This window comes from Chelonia mydas, chromosome 2 (assembly GCF_015237465.2).
Source record: "Chelonia mydas isolate rCheMyd1 chromosome 2, rCheMyd1.pri.v2, whole genome shotgun sequence".
Lineage (NCBI taxonomy): Eukaryota > Metazoa > Chordata > Testudines > Cheloniidae > Chelonia > Chelonia mydas.
The window spans coordinates 230,684,966-230,705,358 of record NC_057850.1 but is presented as its reverse complement, the minus strand read 5'-3'; the positions used below and the strand labels follow the sequence as shown (position 1 = coordinate 230,705,358).

At 42.9% G+C, this 20,393-nt stretch overlaps 1 long non-coding RNA gene across 1 annotated transcript in view; it reads right to left on the bottom strand.

Annotated features, from left to right (window-relative positions):
• LOC119565524 overlaps positions 1-20,095 on the bottom strand; it is a 73,045-nt gene extending 52,950 nt beyond the window's left edge. The window contains exon 1 of the long non-coding RNA XR_005224194.2: positions 19,977-20,095. This is a non-coding gene — a long non-coding RNA (uncharacterized LOC119565524). The remainder of the gene's footprint in view (positions 1-19,976) is intronic.
• Between the last annotated feature and the right edge of the window lie 298 nt (positions 20,096-20,393).

Below are 20,393 nucleotides of genomic sequence, written 5' to 3'. Positions count from 1 at the left end.
ATCTCACTTTTAAGTTCTTTTCAATATACAGCAACTATGTATAGTAATGAAGTCCATTGTAAATAGGCATTTTAAAGCACACACCTCGCAGTACTGAGAGTATTTATGGGCTCCCAGATTTCCTGCTAATGGTTTCCTGAGTAAAATTGCTACTTGTCATTGCAAGGGGGGGAAATGGTTGAGAGGGGACACACAAAGCTGGTAGCTAATTATTTTAAAAAACAAACAGAAACCTGCAAACTGAAGGAATACGTGGGTCTGTAAAAAAATTTATTAGCCACAAAGAGGTCAGAGTGACTTGTGCTTATAAAAACAGTTAAAAATACCATTCTGCTAGTCAGTGGAAAATGATGACCATTCCCTCCACTCAAGAGTGATCAAAGTGGAGAACGTTCTCTCCATAAATGTAGGTGTAACAGTTGCACAGATTATCTTGCAGAGTGGTGTGATTTTCACAAGCAAGTGCAGCATGAAAACATAGCTAGGTTGGGACCAAGTATGGTGTGTATGGAACCTCACAGTAACCCTTCAACTAGACACAAAAAGGTTATACCTAATAGTTGATTGCTGGGTTGTTATTTTGATTCTCTTTTGTATCATTGATCCCTTCTGAATGGCTACAATCCCTTAGGGACACATTCTGCCATATTTGTTTGTGTTGAGTGGAAATTTACCGTTCAACTAGTCCCACTGGGTAAATTACTACTCAGCATGAGTTTGGGTGCCAGTGGATTCATTAGGACTACTTTGCAGAGTAAGGCATAATCTGGCACTGAATGGGTTTCTCCTGCATGACAATTTCCTCCCTCTTTTCTCCTTATGAGCTATTTTCTCAAGGCTGCAGTTTGTATAGGGAAGATATGTTTTCACCTCAGTTCCCTTCCTATTTTCCAGCCAAGTGTTTAATTCATGTGGTCAGAAAGACCAGAGCTGGTCAAAATATTTCAAACTAACAACTTTTTCAACAAAAAATTACCTTTTTTCTAAAAAAAAAAAAATGTTCATGCAGAACTGTTGAATTTTTTTCTGTTAAAAATTGTGTACCTTTTTAAACAATATTTTATCAAAATTATTAAAAACATTTTCAATAAAAAAGTCCCAAAATGGATCCACTTTAGCAACTTCAATTTTATTTTTAAACATAAACAGATTTTCTAAAGCGTGGCATAATAGTGCTTATCGATTTATTTGCTGTTATCTTTGAAATACACCAGTAAAAATAATCAGGCTCTAGAAATATTCTCTGTCAGGGCTGGAGAGAGGAGGGAGTTAAGTCCACCAAAAATAATGTTTGTTTCCACAGGCCTCAGCCTTTTATAACTTACACTCAATCTTCCTACTCCAATTATTATGTACATAAATTATAAGGTGAGCTAAAATATTTAGCTTTTTTTTTTTTTAAGAACAAGATGCTGGAGTTAGCTTACACTGAAAAATAAATTGTATCAATTATAGCTTTCTACTGGGTCTTGTTATTTTGACTTTTTTGACTCACTTTGCAGTCAGATATATAAATTAGCAGCAGTCTATACAATGCACAACTGTATTTGTTCATGAGGAATGCCTTGGTTCTTTTGACTTTTTCCTTTCCACTTCCTAATGGTTTACAAGTAGAAGTATAACTTGAAAAATTACCTAACTTATACTGTGTTTAATGAGTATATTAAACATACTTTAGCTACAAATCTTATCAGTTGATTACTTAACCTTTGTGGATAGGTTAAATATTTTCTATGGTGTTCAAATAAATATGATATTTGGTTTCAGGAGAAAAAATAATGAATAGGAAGTTGTTTTAAAACTGAAATCACTGCTTTTCTTTTCACTTACTTTATCTGCATTTTTTTTAAAATGATCAAAGAAAAAATTTGCATAGCACATCTAAAATGTTAAAAGACAAATTAAGTACGAAAATATTCATTCTGCTGTAAATTTTTCTGGGGTGGAGGTTGCATACCTTCTGAAATCGAATTTGAGAATTTACCATCTGATGCAACCACAGAAAGTAACCTACAGTAGGCAATGATGAAGACAAAGTTCCATCCTCCCTTATAACAAATTTAAAAAATGGAAAACAAGATTCATTATTTATCTAGATTTAAATAATAAGACACCTATACAAATACTCTAGTCACTCATTGCAACATAATATACCCAGCGGCAGGGAGGGTCTTTCTAGGCGGTGCCTCTGTGGCAGTCCCCACTGTAGAAAAGAGGCAGGGCCTGGATGAAATGTAGTTGTGAATGAATATAGATGAAGTGACCATGTCCAGCCCCACCCTCCAATCTGGCTAGCACAAATGCTGCCCTCTGCAGTGGTTGCTGGCTGGCAGGCAGAGTGGACCCACACATTCTTGTTCAGGGAATGATGCAGCAAAGCAAGCCTCACAGTGTACGATCTCCAGTCTGCCCTGTGGAATCCTGCCCTGGCCAGCAGGATCTCTGTGGCATCTCGCACACAGAGTCGTATCTCTGCACCCCATCATCCCAATGGCCAGGGCAGATCTGGCCTTTTACTGTGTACTTCGGTTTTCCCTCTAATAAAGAGTTTCTTATTTGACAGAAGGGCTCCCTGCCCCTGCCTCTAGACACACAATGCAAACTTCCAGCATTGCCAACTCTTGTGATTTTTATTAAGACTATTGATTTTTGGGGTGGTTTTTGACTAGGGTTGCCAAGTTTCTATTCACACAAAACCGAACACCCTTGCCCTGCCCCCCCCCCCCGCTCACTCCATCTCCTCCCCCACCCCGTCACTCACTCTCCACCATCCTCACTCGCTCGTTCATTTTCACCAGGCTGGCTCAGAGGGTTGAGGTGTGAGATGGTGAGGGCTCTGGCTGGGGGTGTGGGCTCTGGTGTGGGGCCGGGGATGAGGGATTTGGGGTGCAGGAGGGAGCTCTGGGCTGGGGGGTTTGGAGGGTGGGAGGGGGATCAGGGCTGGGGCAGGGGGTTGAGGCAGAGGAGAGGGTCAGGAATACAGGCTTTGGGCAGCGCTTACCTCAGGCAGCTCCCAGAAGCAGCGGCATGTCCCCCCGATCCCAGGCACCACCCCTGCAGCTCCCATTGGCCTTGGTTCCTGGCCAATGGGAGCTGTGGAGCCGGCGCTTGGGGCGGGGGCAGTGCACGGAGCCCCTTGGCTGCCCCTAAAGCTAGGAGCTGGAGGGGGGATATGACGCTGCTTCGGGGAGCCACACAGAGCCATGGCAGGCAGGGAGCCTGCCTTAGCCCTGCTGTGCCACCAACCAGACTTTTAATGGCCTGGTCAGCAGAGCTGACCGGAGCTGCCAGGGTCCCTTTTTGACTGGGCTTTCCAGTCACAAACCAGATACCTGGCAACCCTATTTTTGACCCTTCTCATAGAAACATGATGAAAGGCTACCATCTAACAAATTTTCCCTTATTCAAAATGGTCAACATCTCCCATTACTGTCAATAGGCTGCCATTTCCCTACAGTCTATTGGCATGTGGAAGTGAGGATGCCCTTAATAAAGTTGGCTGCCATCCCCCACTGTTTTCAATTTGATTTAAGCCAGCCTATAGGCAAAATGGCTGCCACTGTATGGTTCAGGGGGCTGGACAGGACATAGGGAGTGTGAGGAGCAGAAGAGACAATGTGAAGGTGGATGGGGAGAGTGATGGGAACAGGAGGCATATTTAGAGTGACAGAGGATTGGGGTGCTGGGGAGGTGGGGGGGACAAGGAGGAGTGGGGGTCCAGAGCAGCAGGAGGGGAGTGCTGCCCAGTCTCGGTCAGAGAGAGTGGGTAGGGTGAGGTAGAGCAAGGTTCAAGGAAATGTTGCGTCTTGCAAAAGTTTAAACCAATTCCATATTGTGTTTGCTGTGACACCGCTGCTTCTATGGATGATTGCTGTATGTTTAAAAGTTCTTTAGTATGTATAGTCATAACTCATCACCCTAAAAAGGAATATAAATTCTATGTGCGAGTGTGAAGCATGATGCATTAATTAGGTCAGTGGTTCTCAAACTATTTACCATCCAGCCCTTCTTTTAAAAGAAAATAAACTAGGAGGGGAGAGAGTCAAGCCGGTAACAGGAAATGGATGGCAGTTATCCTCACCTTATCATAGCAGTGAGGAAAGTGAAGTCTCCATCTCAGCAGTCAGGCAACGGGACATATTTTTGTATGCATCAAAGGCTGACTTTTCAACCTACAATTATCTCATACATACTTGCAGAGGAGTATAAGGGAGTTAAACAGTAAAAAAACTAAAAGCCACATGATCTTATGGTTTTAAAATCTCATTATTTCGTGATTTTAGGGGTGGGAGGAAGAGGACTGACTTATGATTTTTGGTTGATATCTTGAGATTAACAATACTGAACTCCCTTTGACCACAGACAGAGGGTGAGAGTCCTCCCTTTGCTGAGGGTCAGCATAGAGTCTTCAGTGATTTTTGAGTGGTGACTAGGACCTAAGCATGGGAGATGGGGGACTATTTCACCCAGAAAGTGCTACTCATTTTGGCATGCTATACCTATTCATTTTGATATGAGATTATTCCTGAGAATACTTAAAGGGTCAGATCTTTACCCCTGCTCCACCCACTCCTTTATGCCAGGTAAAAAGGCTGGAGTGGTACAAAGAGACTAAAAGCCCCAATTTCAGCTGGGGAGGATTGTCCCAGTGCAAACACCACAGAAGACAGCCAGGACCCCCAAATGTAGGGTGCATACAGAGGCAGGGCTGGAGGGGCATGTCAGGGACAGGGCCACAAAAGGCCTTGCTACAAAGATCTTGGGCAGCACTGGACCCAAAGGAGGCCAGGGAGGCTGCTGTAACTGAGACTACATCTCATTATAAGTGCTACAGTGGCATAGCTGCAGCCAAACTGCTGTAGCATTTCTATTGTAGGTGTGACGGGCTGGATCACAGAAACCCCCTTGGGACTGCCACCTGATGTGTCAAGACTACTTCGGCCCCTGCTTTCCCTGCCAGCTTAGGACTCCAGCACCCTGTCTTGCTGAGCCGGACATGCCAGTCTACTCCAACTCAGACCCAGGGTCTGAACCAAGTCCCACAAACTGCAAGCTTACCTGAGAGCAGCTTACAGAAGTGTGCCTGTCTTTAACACTCAGATGCCCAACTCCCAATGGGGTCCAAACCCTAAATAAATCCGTTTTACCCTGCATAAAGCTTATACAGGGTAAACACATAAATTGTTCACCCTCTATAACACTGATAGAGAGGTATGCACAGCTGTTTGCCCCTTCTCCCCCAGGTATTAATACATACTCTGGTTTAATTAATAAGTGAAAAGTGATTTTATAAAGTACAGAAAGTAGGATTTAAGTGGTTCCAAGTAGTAACCACAGAACAAAGTGAATTACCAAGCAAAATAAAATAAAATACGCAAATCTAAGCCTAATACAGTAATAAAACTGAATACAGATAAAAACATCACCAGTTCCAGTAATCTTTCTTTTACAGACTAGTCTCCTTCTAGTCTGGGTCCAGCAATCACTCACACTCCCTGTAGTTACTGTTCTTTGTTCCAGTTTCTTTCAGGTATCTTTGGGGGTGGAGAGGCTCTCTCTTTAGCCAGCTGAAGACAAAATGGAGGGGCCTCTCAGGGGTTTAAATAGACTTTCTCTTGTGGGTGGAGACCCCCTCCTCTCTCCTTTGCAAAATCCAGCTACAAAGGGAGTTTTGGAGTCACCTGGGCAAGTGACATGTGCATGCATGACTGAGTTCCTTACCAGCCAAGCCACATTCCTGGGAAAGCCCAGATGTGGATTGGTGTCTCCATGTTCATTGTTGGCTTAAGGGCTTCTTGATTGGGCACTTACTGAGAATAATCTTTTCTCAGGAAGCTGACCAACTGCTTCACTAAAACCTACTCAGAATCAAACAAGTATGCAGCCAATATTCATAACTTCAAATACAAAAATGATACATGCACACAAATAGGATGAATAGATTCAGTAGATTATAACCTTTACAGAGATATGTTACATGGCATATGTAGCATAAAACACATTCTAGTTATGTCAGGTATACATTCATAAGTATATTTCCATAAAGCCTTATGGGGGGCACCCTCACAGTAGGCACTTCTGACATCAGCAGAAAGGGGTTTTCTAACACTATAGTTAATCCAGCTCTCCAAGAGGTGGTAGCTAGGTTGACAGAAAAATTCTTCCATTGGCCTACCTGCATCCACATTGGGTGTTAGTTCAACCTAACCACAGCACTCAGAGCTTGAAATTTTTTACAGGCTTGAACACCACAACTAGGTCAATCTAATTTTTGAGTGTAGACCAGGCCTGAGACCAGACCAGAGGACTATTATATAGAGAGCTCTCCAGTCCTTAGCTCCCTCTGGGCTGTGAATTCTGTACCGTGTCTCAGAGGCACCACACAGAATCTCACTCAAAAGTGTCCAAGACATTAAGGGACAAATTTTCATCTCAACTCCCATTTAGGCACCAAAATAAGTGATCGGGTTTTCAAAAGAGCCAGGTGCATGTTGGATGCCAGATTCATTTGAAAATCTGTGATAAAAAGGTCACAACAGTAGCTACTGTGAGGCTGACCACTTCTGAAATCCAGCTTTTATTTAGTATTTAAATGGGAGCTAACCTCCCAAACAACAGAGTAAAAGAGGCAGTTAGAGACAAAGACTTTTAAAAATTGGAAGTCAAATCCTACTGAGGAAAAGAGAAAGAGAGAAACTCTGGCAAGTCAAGTATAGAAGTATAATTAGGCAGGCCAAAAAAAAAGAATTTAAAGAGCAACTGGCAAAAGACACAAAAATTAAACAGCAAAAATTTTAAGTACATCAGAAAACCAGCCAAACAATCAGGGAGGCCACTGGACAATCAAGGTGCTAAGGGAGCATTCAAGGATTACAAGGCTAAATGTATTTTCTGCATCAATCCTCACTACAGAGGAAGTGAGGGAGATTTCCACACCTGAGACATTGTTTTTAGGTCACAGATCCAAGGAACTGTCCCAAACTGACATGTCAGTAGAGAAGGTTTTTGAACAAATTGATAAATTAAACAGTAATATGTCACCAGGACCAGTTAGTATTTACCCATGTGTTCTGAAGGAACTCAAATATGAAATTACAGAACTACTAACTGTGGTATGTAACCTATCGCTTAAATCAGCCTCTGACTAGATGACTGTCAGATAGCTAATGTAATGCCGATTTTTTTAAAAGGCTCCAGAGGCAATCCTGACAATTACTGTCTGGTAAGCCTGATTTCGATATCAGGCAAATTGCTTGAAACAAACATGTGGACAAAGGTGATCCAGTGATGATATCCAGTGATATAGTGATCTAGACAGAGGCTGGACTTTCAGAAGTCCCTCACTTGGTCCCTCACCAAAGAGTCTTAAGCAAAGTAAGCAGTCATGGGATAAGGAAGGCCCTCTCATGGATCAGTAACTGGTTAAAGGATAAGGGGGGGAAGGGTAGGAATAAATGGCCAGTTTTCAGAATGCAGAGAGATAAATAGTGGGGCTCTCCAAGGATCTCTACTGGGACCAGTGCTGTTCAACATATTCATAAATGATCCCAAAAAAGGGATAACAATGAGGTGGCAACGTTTGCAGATGATACGATATTACTCAAGATAGTTAAGTCCAAAGCTGACTTCAAAGAGTTACAAAGGGCTCTCTCAAAACTGGGTGACCGGGCAAGAAAATGGCAGATGAAATTCAATATTGATAAATGCAAAGTAATGCACACTGGAAAACAGAATTTCAGCTATACATATAAAATGATGGGATCTAAATTAGCTGTTACTACTCAAGAAAGATCTTGGAGTCATTGTGAATAGTTTTCTGAAAACATCTGCTCAATGTGCATCGGCAATCAAAAAAACTAACAGAAAGTTAGGAACCATTAGAAAAGGGATAGATAATAAGGCAGAAAATATCATAATGCCACTCTATAAATCCATGGTATACCCACACCTTGAAATTCTGTTCAGTTCTGGTCACCCCATCTCAAAAAAGGACTAGGACAAAGTACAGAGAAAGGCAACAAATATGATTAGAGGTATGGGACAGCTTCCATACGAGGAGGGATTAAAAAGACTAGGACTGTTCAAGCTTAGAAAAGAGACGACTAAGGGGGGAAATATGTAGAAATCTATAAAAGTCATGAATGATGTGGAGAAAGTGAATATGGAAGTGAAATGTTCTTTACCCCTTCGCATAACACAAAACCCAGGGGTCACCCAATGAAATTAATAGGCAGCAGGTTTAAAACAAACAAAAGGAAGTACTTCCTCATAACGCACGATCAACCTACAGAACTTGTTGACAGGAGAAGTTGTGAAGGCTAAAAGTATAACTGGGTTCAAAAAAGAATTACATAAGTTCATGGAGGCTAGGTCCATCTGTGGCTATTAGCCAAGATGGTCAGGGATGCAACTCTATGCTCTGGGTGTTCCTAAACCTCTGACTGTCAGAAGCTGGGACTGGATGACAGGGGATGGATTATTCAATAAATTGCCCTGTTCTGTTAATTCCCTTTGAAGCATGCGGCTCTGGCCACTGTAGGAAGACAGGATACTAGGCTAGATGGAGCATTTGTCTGAGTAGTATGGCCATTCTTATGAGCTATTTTGAAAAGCTGGTGCTTATTTGAGACATTTAAGAGTATTTGACACATGCCAGCACAGCACAGAGGATTCTTAAAAGCAATTAAGGTCTGTACATACAATTGTATGGAAGCTATTCCATATATTATCTCATAACAACTGCAAACAACCACTAAAGTACTTTTCTTTCAGAATTAAATTTAAATGAATGTTTAAGTATTAATATCTCGATTCAATTTTAAAAAGTCACATGGGCAGACAGAGATCTTTTCTGCAAGACAAAATAGGCACAGCGCATGAATGATCAATGAGCAGGGGCTAGTAGATACAGCTGTTTGGAAAGCAGCCTTTGCATTCTGTGGGAAATTTCAGCTTTTTGATATATGTTCTTGTTCTGAACTGGAGCATAAAGTTGAAATGTCAAAATTTCTCAGAATAGAAATTTTGAAAAAAAATTATTTGGAACCATTAAAATGTTGTGATAATGTAAAAACCTTTCATTGTGATTATATAGAAACAATATTATATATAATCATAATATTAAGTTTATTATAACATACAAGTCAAAGTGAAATAAAATGATAATGTTGAAACAAAACATTTTACGCTATCAAAATGAAATATGTTTATATCAAAAAGACAAGAAAGCTGAAATGACTCGTTTTGACACTTTTCTGTGGAAAATGTCTACAAAATCTTGCAAAACATTTAAATTTTGACAAAACTGCAGTTTCCAACAGAAAACTGTTCTGTGAAAAATGTTTTGAACAGCCCTACTGGCGGTTTGGCTTCCACCAGAGAGGTTGGGCCCCTTCACCCGACTCTAAGAGAAGTTCATGGAGCACTGCCTTCCCCAGGACAGTCGATGTGTCAGTCCAGCATGCTCCCAACTGGAGTTCGGAAGGAACTGTATCAGAGTCTGGTTCACAGAGATGCTAAGCACTTGCAGCTCTCCTTGACTCCAATGTTATGGGTGCTGAGCACTTTTTGAAAATCAGTGCCTATGTATTCAACTGTGGATTCATGCATTTTTACAAATGGCCAAGTGCGAAAAGACTCCATTTACATGGAGCAACCACATGGACAGTGACAGCTTCATCCAGAAACTAAACATAGATCTATGTTGCAAGTAGAAGTTGTTCGTGGGGTAATTATTACCTTCTTGCCTGCTCTGTGCTTACATGTGACTGGGTGATGCCAGAAGATGGAGATGAAAAAAATCTCCTCTCTTCCCCCAGCATTTTTTTTTTCAAATTTATTTTTACTTAGCACTCATAGCTCTCACTCCTGGAATCACCAGTCACATACATCAATGTCACGTTCTGGGTTGCAATCCAGAAAAGTAAGGAGTTGTGTCACCACCCATCCCTCAACCTTGGGTACTTCAGAATGCTTTGCTCTTGTAGCTCCCAGCCTGGGCCGCTCACAGCCTACCAGCATGCAGGTCAGACCCTAAATGTCCGTGTATAGCTGCAGTCCTGGTCCAACAGCTCTCACCCCAGCAGTCTGCAGCAACACACCAGTCACACTCTGCCTTCCATCAGCCTTGGTTACTACTTGCAGAGTGACCCCAACATACTCTCAGTCCCGAATTTTCCCCAAAAGTGTGTTCTGCATTGTCCAACCCTCTCCTGGACAGTTCAAATAGTCAAGGTTAATTGCCCCTGTAAAGGGTCAATATTCAACAGTTTGCTACTTTAACTGAAGTTACCAAACAGTTCACTTTAAACACAGCACTGGGTTGGTTTTGATTAAAAAATATAACAAAACAAAAGAAGATAGAACTTTAGGTAAACTCAAGTATAAGAAATAAAGTTAGAAATGGTTATAAGCAAATAAAAGTGAAAACACATGTCTAGAAGTCTAAAACTTTATCTACCAAGTTTCGGTTCAAGGCTTTTTTTAAGATGGCCTTTCTCACCCAGAGTCTTCCAGCAACATGGTAATTGACATTTTCCTTGGTCAGGATCTCTTCCAGAAGCCTGAGGGCACTGGTGCCTTTGTCTTCTTAGGTGAAAGAGAGATATTGGAGTTCTCTGCCCCTTTCTATTATAGTCCAGTGAACCTTTGAAGTGGATTCTTCTGAGGGTTACCTTTCGAAGTAAAGTTTATATAAGCAGTAAAGAAGGCAATATGGAATCTGGTGGTGAAGGAGGCTTCATGCTCTTTCTTCCCTCACTTGTGTTTGCTGAAATGTAAATTTGCTTTGTCTCCTGACATTTCCTCCTACTGTCCTGATGACCCTGTTTGCTACTTATATGTAAAGTGAGGTAAATAGTAAATAGGCAATAGAGCGTCAGGTGTGAATACAGGAGTGCTTTTGGTCACAATCAGACCCGCATTTATGTTCCTTTAGTTATAGAACAACATTAATCCCTTCAGTCACACAGCAGATATCCATCATTCCAAAATCTGTCTCCAGCAAGATTTCTCATGACTCCAGCTACAACACTAACTTTAAATTATTCATTTGGCATGAAAATCAGACATGGATGAAATGACGAAAGCAGAGAGACACAGAGCCCCATGAATGAGAGCATGTGATAGGCTGGGCCTTTTTCTGAGAGTCACATTGGGGCAGCTTCAGAGTCTATTTGCCTTCCAGAGTCCTTTCCCCACTTGGGAACCTTACTCCATCCTCTCTGGTTCTCAGGTGTGTGGTGGGGAGTGGGGCGATCTTCCGCTTAAGGAAACGTTCAGTCTCTGAGTCTCTTATAAAAGTGTAGCTTGTTTATGGAGGGTCCAGCACAGGTGGACCCCAAGTCAGGATTTATCTTCTTTAACCCCTGTCCCAAGTGATAATTTTGTCCCAGGTCTATTAAGTCCTTGTGGGTGGTGGAGGCTCGTCAACTTAGCTGTTTTTCTCTCAGCAACTCTGTAGCAAGTCAGCTTTCCTCCTTTCCTTCTGAGGCCAGCAGCTTTCCTCCTGGTTGCCACTCCTTCCTGTGTCAAGCTCTCCTTTTTAAGCTTGGCCCTCCAGCTGGTTATTTAGTACTGGTTTAACCCAGAGGAGTTCATTAGTCTTCTCCTGATTGTGATGGGGGCATGCCCCATCCCAGGGTATAATCACAACACGGTTTGTCACATACCACAGTAGGGCAACAATCATCTAATGTTTTAGGCCCAGATAAATGGCATTGACAATTAAATAAAATATTTAACCATAAAATGTAGGGAAGGTTGGGGACATTTTCATGCAATGACATGATGTTAATACCTAATTTCATGTTTGTGAGTCAGTGCTCTTAGTCAGGTCCCCGGGACCAGATCAAAAAACATCATGTAATTGACATCCTTGCCCTTCCAGCAGAAAGCTCACCAACTATATGAACATGGACAATGAACAGCCATCTCACTGAAACAGGTCAGAATTGAGGCACCTGGATGAACCTCTGATGCTACCACTGCCCATGCTAGTGTATCTACTCTGTAGATATGCAGACAGCATCATTTTCTAGTCGTGTCAGTAAACCCTAGCATAAGACAACAAACTCACAAAGAACATTAAACAAGTCGTGTGACATTCCAAAACAAAAAAACATGTAAGGTGGGTGCTGAGCACCAGGCAGTATAGGGACATGAACGACACTGGAGAAATTTCACACATTTTGGCATCAATAACAGTCTGAACATGGAGGGCATTTGGTGCAGTCACAAATATGTGCAAGAATTCAGGAGTAAAGGAAAACAAGTTCATACAAATTGGGTAGTTGGATCATGTTAAATTCCATCATCACTGGGCCACATTACTGCAAGAGACTGTAAATTAAGAGTAATTCCAGTGAATCAGTGGAATTAATCTGGAATTATATCAACGCAACTAAGAGGAGATTATGACCTGTATCTTATAAAGGTGAAGATACTGATCAATAACTAAAAGTAATTGTGACCAAAAGTGAAAATCAAGCTATGAAGAAACAAGACTCAAAACCCAAAAGCAGTGTATAATCAACAATATATAAGCATAATGAGGAAGAGACAGCACAAGAAAGTAGCATGGTAATACACAAACAGAGAAAGTGAATGGAAGAATCTTGGATTTTACACTGGGAAGGAAGGGATGGGAAAATGAAAAAGGCATTGACATCCTGAAAGAAAAAGAAGGATGAAGATGTCAAGGAGTCTCTTAAACAGAAATGTGAGCATAAGAAATGAAGAGATGCACAAGAATAGATTACGGGAAATTGTATAAATAAATAGCTGAATGGCACAAACAAAAGGAATTGACAGCAGTGTGAGCAGAGCCTTACTCTAGAGAGAGTTCTTTCATCATTAAAGATAAGAATAGGAAGCAAAACAACGTGACAGAAGTGAAAAAAAAATCAGCGAGTTGGGAGTGCTGTCTGAAACCGTGGTGTGTATTCATCCCATGTCTCACATACACCATTTCATTTATAAGACAGACAGCAATGAGGTGACTCAAAAAGTAGCTAAGATAGCTTGTTAATAGTGGACGTAGCTATTAGCAGTGGATGTCATCTCAGGTCAGATGCTGAAAACAAGAGACTACAGTCTAGTGACATGGTCTTATTAATTTTGCTTAACTCTTGCACATTAACTTCATCTACACAGACAGACTTATGTTCTTACACTACTCTTGGCAGACATGTAGAAACATCAAGGAACAGGTTTGTATCCTTTTTAAGCAAGGTATCTTTTTATTTTAGGTTATATTAATATAATGATGTCCATTTAGAACAACAACATTTTTTAAAAACCTGCACACCGAGAGCAGAAAGAGGCTGATGTTCTAGCAGTGCATCTGAGAGAGAGCACGTTACACCAGTGGTTTGTAGTTTACACTCACTCACTGGGTGTAGGGCAAGCTGTGGATGTTAACCTGTAAGCCTGGGGTCCTGGCTACCTTAGAGACTACCTCCTCAGGGGATTTTTCACCTCACTGTAGGCAAGTCGAAGGGAATATCCCATACATGGTTGTGACAAATGTTATGGCTCTCCTGCAAGCTGATGTCGCTATCTGCCTGAATTTGGAGATAATACATGCTGTCTGGTGATATGTTTTACTATTGCTCTGCTCTTTGATCAGAGCTCTCTAGCTGACCTCCACTCATTAACTTACACACACACACACACACACACACACACCATGGTCACATTATGGAGGTTCTAGTGACTCCCCTAGTCTGCACTTCTGTATCCAGAGTGATCAAAACAAAAATTTGCTCATGAACTGTTAAAAAGCCACTTCTGTATCTAGTATGACTAAAATGGACATAGTCAAAAGAAAATATACAATTTTCATTTTTCTTTACAAAGGAGATTCATAAAGGGAATTTCTCCAGTAAACTCTGGCAGTTAATTTGAAATGGGGCCTAGGACAGATAAACTTCAGAAGGCATATCTCACATTTTCCATAAATCTCTCACTGGTAATTGTAAAAACAGACCAAGATAAATTGGGCAGACACCTAATAAGTCCCATAATACTTCTGAGCATCTCATAGTTATTCTCCTATAGAGAGATAGCTGCATATCCTCCTAATCAGCTTCAGCTTTGCATGTTCTTACATTTACCCAGGTCATAGCTATTAGTTCTTCTCATATCATTATTTGAAGTAGCTGCAATTCTTTTTTAGACTAAGATATGTACAGATCATCCCCTGCTCTCCTGTCAAATTTCCCCAGCGCTTCCAAACAACTACACATACAATTAAGAACTCCAGCTTTCTGACATGCGAGGATCCCTCCCCATTCCAGGGAGGAAAGGTCACATTTTTTCTGTTGTGTAACCAAAAGTTATAGATTTGTTCATTCCTGAGGAACTGACATACAAATAGATTAAGCTGCCAGAACTAGCTTCCCCCTAATCATTCCACTGCCATATCTCACTGGTCCTGGCTCTCAGAGGTTACTTTATTATTTGTTTCTACTTGCATTCTGTGACAGGGCCTGTCTCTGTGGTACTCCTCGTGGTGCAGTGTGGCACTGCTTATCCTGTCTCAGGGTCTCCATTGGCCAATCCCCACCTCTGTCCAGTCCACTGGTGCTTCAGCCCTCCAGCTAAGACATGTATCAGTCCCACCCTTTCCACAGTATTCAAGTCCAAAAGTACAAGAAAACTAAGAACTCAAAACAGAGTCCTCCGATATGTCTTCAGTGAGACCCCACCCTTCTGCTAAGGGCCTGTCTTCAAATAGCCACTTCTTTGGTTGGTCTCCCTGCACCCGAGCATCCTACGCACCAGGAGACTAGGCCAGCCAGCAAGCTGTCTTCGAGTCTTGGCTATAACCAGGTATCTCTCACTGAGAGAGAAGCAAAGCTCTCCTCTCCTTCCCAGTCAGTCCTGAACTGTGCTAGGCCTTCTCCTTTTAACACCCCTCTCCACACTTGACATCTGCTGCAGCTATAGCAGAGTGGGGCTAACTGGGGTCAAACGCCCTCATTAACCTTCTCCTTGCCAGTGTAGGGCCTATATGCCCAATCACACACGCACAATACACAGCACTATACAGATGCCCCCCACAAAAAAAGGCTCAGTCCCTCCCCCAAGAACTTACAGTCATGTGGTAACCTATCCAGCCAAATCACACACAATGAATAATTGCCTAGTTGTTCAAAGATAAGCGATTAATTTCCCATGACACCTAGGCCCTTGACTGAGACACCTGATGCTTCACCTTCTAAGCCTGGAGTGCACAAGGAGGAAAGAAAGTTGCATCTAATTTTCTCCAGGACAATATTTTGATTAGAAGAATTTCCTGGGTGAGAGAAATCATTTTATCATACACTCAGCAAGAATCATAGAATACCATGGTTGGAAGGGACCTCAGGAGGTCATCTAGTCCAACCCCCTGCTCAAAGCAGGACCAATCCCCAATTTTTGCCCCAGATCCCAAATGGCCTCCTCAAGGACTGAACTCACAACCCTGGGTTTAAGTGGCCAATGCTCAAACCACTGAGCTATCCCTCCCTACAAATTTTTTGTATTTAAAATCAAAGGTCCTGCTTCTCCTTTCAGCTAGAACAAATTTACAATAGTGAGACAGGGGAATCACACACCAAATTTTAAATTAAAAGGAGCATTCTTATCAGCCTCCTACATTGCAGTCACCAGAGCATAGAAAAGTGATATTTAGGCCACTGCCTTTATTGTGAGTACATTTCAGAAGCTGCCAGCCTTTCTCCATCCTCCTATAAAATCTACCAGGAGAAAAGTGCTATTTGATACTCATAGAAGAAATTTTCCCCCGTCATTGGGCAGCAACGGGTGTAGTCAGATATTTCCTATGTATGCTGCAGTTACCATTTTTAATTTCCTAGAGGCAATGTACCCTTTTCCCTCATGCCCAAGTTGCCTGCATGGCCAGGTGATGGGTTGTTGCCATGCCACCTACCAGCCACTGATCTTTTTTGAGACCAAATATGTACTATGATTGATTATCTTTAATATGAAGATTAAACTAGCGATGCCATTTATCCACATGCCAGGCATGGACCATACAGCTTATCCATGCTCCCTTTTGTTGACATTAGCCTGACTTAGGCTGACCATATTCTCAAGAACTGCTCAGCTTCGCCTTAGCCAAGACTGGCACACAAGAAAATCACACTTTAATCACTATAAGCCTTGGGATCTCAGCTCTCTGAAACGGTAACTTTTTAATGTTTTCCCTAGGTTTCCTATTCTAACATTACAGAAACAACTGTATGAAAACAGGCAAGATCCGGAATCTTCCGCAACCACTGGAACCTTTAGCAACCACAGTATCTATCTATCTAGGGGATTATATGACCTCATCAACGCAGCATGTGCCTGACCAAGAGTCTCGAGGTTGTAGAGTCTTTCCACTGACTTCACTAGGCTTTGGATCTGAGTAGTGTACAATATTAGTGACTGTATCCTCAATACTCCAGAGGAGTAAAAAGCATTATTAAGTTTATACAGTATGCACCTTTATACCAGTATAGTTGCAGCCACACTAGGGACTTGTACTGCTTTAATTATATCTGGTTCTAAACTATATAGTTATAGTGGTACATAAACTGTGTGTAGACAAGCTCTTAAGCTGTAATGTTTTTGAGGCAGAGACTGTGTCTTCCTATTCCCAGGAACAGTGCCTGTGTCTGTGGGTGCTACCATAATACAGACAAGTAAAAATGGTCCTTTCCACTCTCTCACCCTTTTGGGAGGCTGGGAAGCTCTTGAGTGGGAGGCAAATACAGAAAGCAGAATTGGCACTAGGACCGCTCTTCCTCTGTCTCCCTTCCTTCGGCCTCCATTAGCCTCTCACAAAAGTCTCTGCTGGCACCTCTTTCTGCCCTGGCTCCCAGAATGGCTCTCTTCCACTGTAGCCAGTAAAATGACTCTTGGCTCCAAAGACACGGTGGGTGAGGTAATAGCTTTGATTGGACCAACTGCTGTTGGTAAGAGAGACAATCTTTTGAGCTACATAGAGCTCTTCTTCAGATCTGGGAAACTTACTCAGTGTCACAGCTAAATATAAGTTTAACTACTTATGCTAAACAAACAATATGTTCCACCTGGTGACACTAGCTGTGGCACTTTGAGTTGGTCCAATCATGGATATTACCTCACCCGCCTTGTCTCTCTAATATCCTGGGACTGACACAGCTACAACAGTCTGGCCTCCAGACTATGGGTGGGAGGTAATGGAGCCTGGGGGAGGCTAAGCTCCACTAATGCTCCCCGCCACAGCCCCAGGGCTGGACTGCAGCAGGGTTCAGAGCTCCTCTGGCCAGCTGGGTCTCGGGGCTCCTTTGAGCTGCTCCAGGGGCCAGTGAGCCAGCCCGGGGTTTGGGGCCGCTCTGGCGGGCCAGCCAGCAAGAGCAGTCGGGGGAAGAAGGGGAGAGTGGGAGTGGGGAGAAGGGGCGGGACCTCAGGCAGAAGAGGCAGAGCATGGGAGCTAGCCTCCCTGACCTGGGGGTGCATGCGCCACCCATGGTCCAGCCCCAAGGGCTTTGTCCTTTTTTTGTCAGAGTGGTTCACCATTTCCATTCAGATGGGTCTCTTCTCCAGCTCCTGCACCTCTTTTTCAGGGTGGGGAGAAAGGAGGCTACAGGCCAAATTTGAAAATGCACAGATGCAGCTTCACAGCCAAGAAATACAAGATTCTCCCACCCTATGGATAACAACATAGATAGCAATGGAATCCATGCATTGTCATAAAAGTGTGGGACGATGCTGTCACAGGTTCCCCCGGGGTGCCACCTGGAACTGGGGTACCACTGAGCCCTCTCACCCACCAGCCTGGGCTCCCTCTCACACTGTGCTGCTGTGACAAGCTGCACAGCCCTCCAGTCTGCACTTTCACCAGCATACATACAGGTAAGGACATACCCAGCTGCAGTTACATGCAGGCTCTCTGACCAGCTCCCGCATAGTGAGGCTACAGCTAAGGCAACTCTCAGCTACCCAAGCTCACACCCACCTCTGGAGTATAAATCCAAAATCATACCATCTTGCGCTGCACAGGGAAGTGTACAGTGTAAGCCAGCGGTTCTCAAACTGTGGGTCAGGACCTCAAAGTGGGTCATGATCCCTTTTTATTGGGGTTGCCAGGGCTGGCTTAGACTTGCTGGGACCCGGGGCCAAATCCCAAGCCCAAGGGCTTCAGCCTGGTTGGTGGCATGGCTTCAGCCCTTGGCAGCATGGCTCAGGTTACAGCCCTGGCTTTGGCTTGGGGCTTGGTTCCCAGATCAATCTGTGGAAAATACTGACATCCCAAGATGGAGTCAAGCGACATGTGGTATCATCACATGTCCTTGTAGAGTCATAGTAGCCATTACTTGGATGCTGTCTATAGTGTTCACAGGAAGGATCGCCAGGTGGGAGATAAGCTTCTGCTAAGGCCTATTGTTTTTTCCTAATGGCCCATTGCCCTGAATGGGCCCTTCCCCACCCACTAGCTAGACTGAAAGCATCTTATCTGGGCATTACTACATGTGAAATATGGATACATAGTCAATATTCATAACTTCAGATACAATAATGATACATACATACAAATAGGCTAATAATATTCAGCAAATCATAACTTTTCCAATGACACCTCACATGACTTATTTTGCATACAATACAATTATGTCACAATCCTAGCATCATAATATCACTGTGAAGAATATGGGTTGCAGTGTCACAGATGCACTTCTTTGACCAAGTCTTTCCACAGTAGCCCCACCAAAACCACACTTAAAACATAAACTGCATGCAGAGCAGAGAGAGGAGGAGAGATATACAGGCATCGTCTTGTGTAAGGTGTCCAAATATCACAGTGATGGGTATGGGATAAGAACCAAAATAGATTAGATTGGGTAAAACAGATGGACCCTTTCTGGGTACTGCTGTAATAGAAGGCCCAAGTATTCTCTTCCACACTGAAACACACTTGAAGCATTATTAGTTCCCACTAAGATTTCTGATCAGGAATCTGCAGGGTCAAATGATGCAGTGAAGGATGGCTAGTCCCCAATCCCAGCCCTTTATGCCCGCACCAAAACCTGCACACCTTCTTCCTCAGGACACCGCAGGACACAGAGGCTTCCACAAGATTCTCATGAAGGGGAACAATACTGCAGATCTGCAGCTCCCCGTCTTCCATGCCTTACAAGAGGAAGGCACTGGATTTCTGTCCCCTCCATTCACAGGAGTGAAGGGGACAATCCAGCCTCTAAATGCTAGAATTATAGGCAGCATCAATCCAATCCAAGAAGTTATTTATAACTCAAAAGAAAATGACAAGGGGCATACATTGAAATGAAAGAAAGATTCAGAGCAGATGTCCAAAAGCTCTTTTTATGCAGAGCAATATAAATGTGCAGAACAGCCTACAAGGCAGGACTGTGTTGTGTCTAGGGTGACCGGATGTCCCGATTTTATAGGGACAGTCCCAATTTTTGGGTCTTTTTCTTATATAGGCTCCGATTACCCCCCACTCCCTGTCCCGATTTTTCACATTTGCTGTCTGGTCACCCTAGTTGTGTCAAACCATCGGGATCACATAACGACCGGTGTGACAGCATCATGCAGGCAACGGAGTAAGGAACAAAAGAGAGGAATGAATCTTGCTTGCTAGATTAGAAAGGAGGCTATTTGGGATTGGACCTAAGTCTTATTTCTACGATCTGTACAGCACTCAGCACATTTTCAACAAAACTACAACAGTAACAATCACTAGCACTATCAGTCCTGCATTGTAAATTTCTCTGTGAAGAGGCTGTCACTTCTGCCAGTTACACTGGTGAATCCACTACATTCAGTCGCTCCATCTGCTACATATGCTACATCCACTGGCTCTAACGTGTGCTCACACACATCACCCTTTGTTCTGGACCCCATTCCTCCATTGGCTGAAAATGCCACCTCTACCAATTACACCAAACATTTGTTTCGTTACAAAATGACACTATTGCACATACTTGCTGTATGAGGTGGAGCAGTTCTCCTAGTTCAATACGTGCTCCTTACACTTCCAGTGTCTACAAGGAATCCAAAACTCTCCTTACTGTTGCTGTTACTGTGAGACCAGTTCCACAATAAATGCAAGTTTCCAGTGCTGGAAGAGATGCACTTTGCACTTTGCCAGCAAGAGTTTTTAAACACTGCATGCATATAATTGTATTTAATGGAATTAAAGAGGCAGATCCTCAGCTGTTTTAAATTGGAGTAGCTCCACTGACATCAACAGAGCGCACGCTGATTTGCACCAGCTGAAGCTCTGGCCCAGAGGGTTTATCAACGGGCGTCTGAACACCATCCCATAAACCCAATACAAAACATGAAAACTAAGAGACCAGTTCCTACTAATACAAAGAATAAGGAAGGGAAGGGGGTGG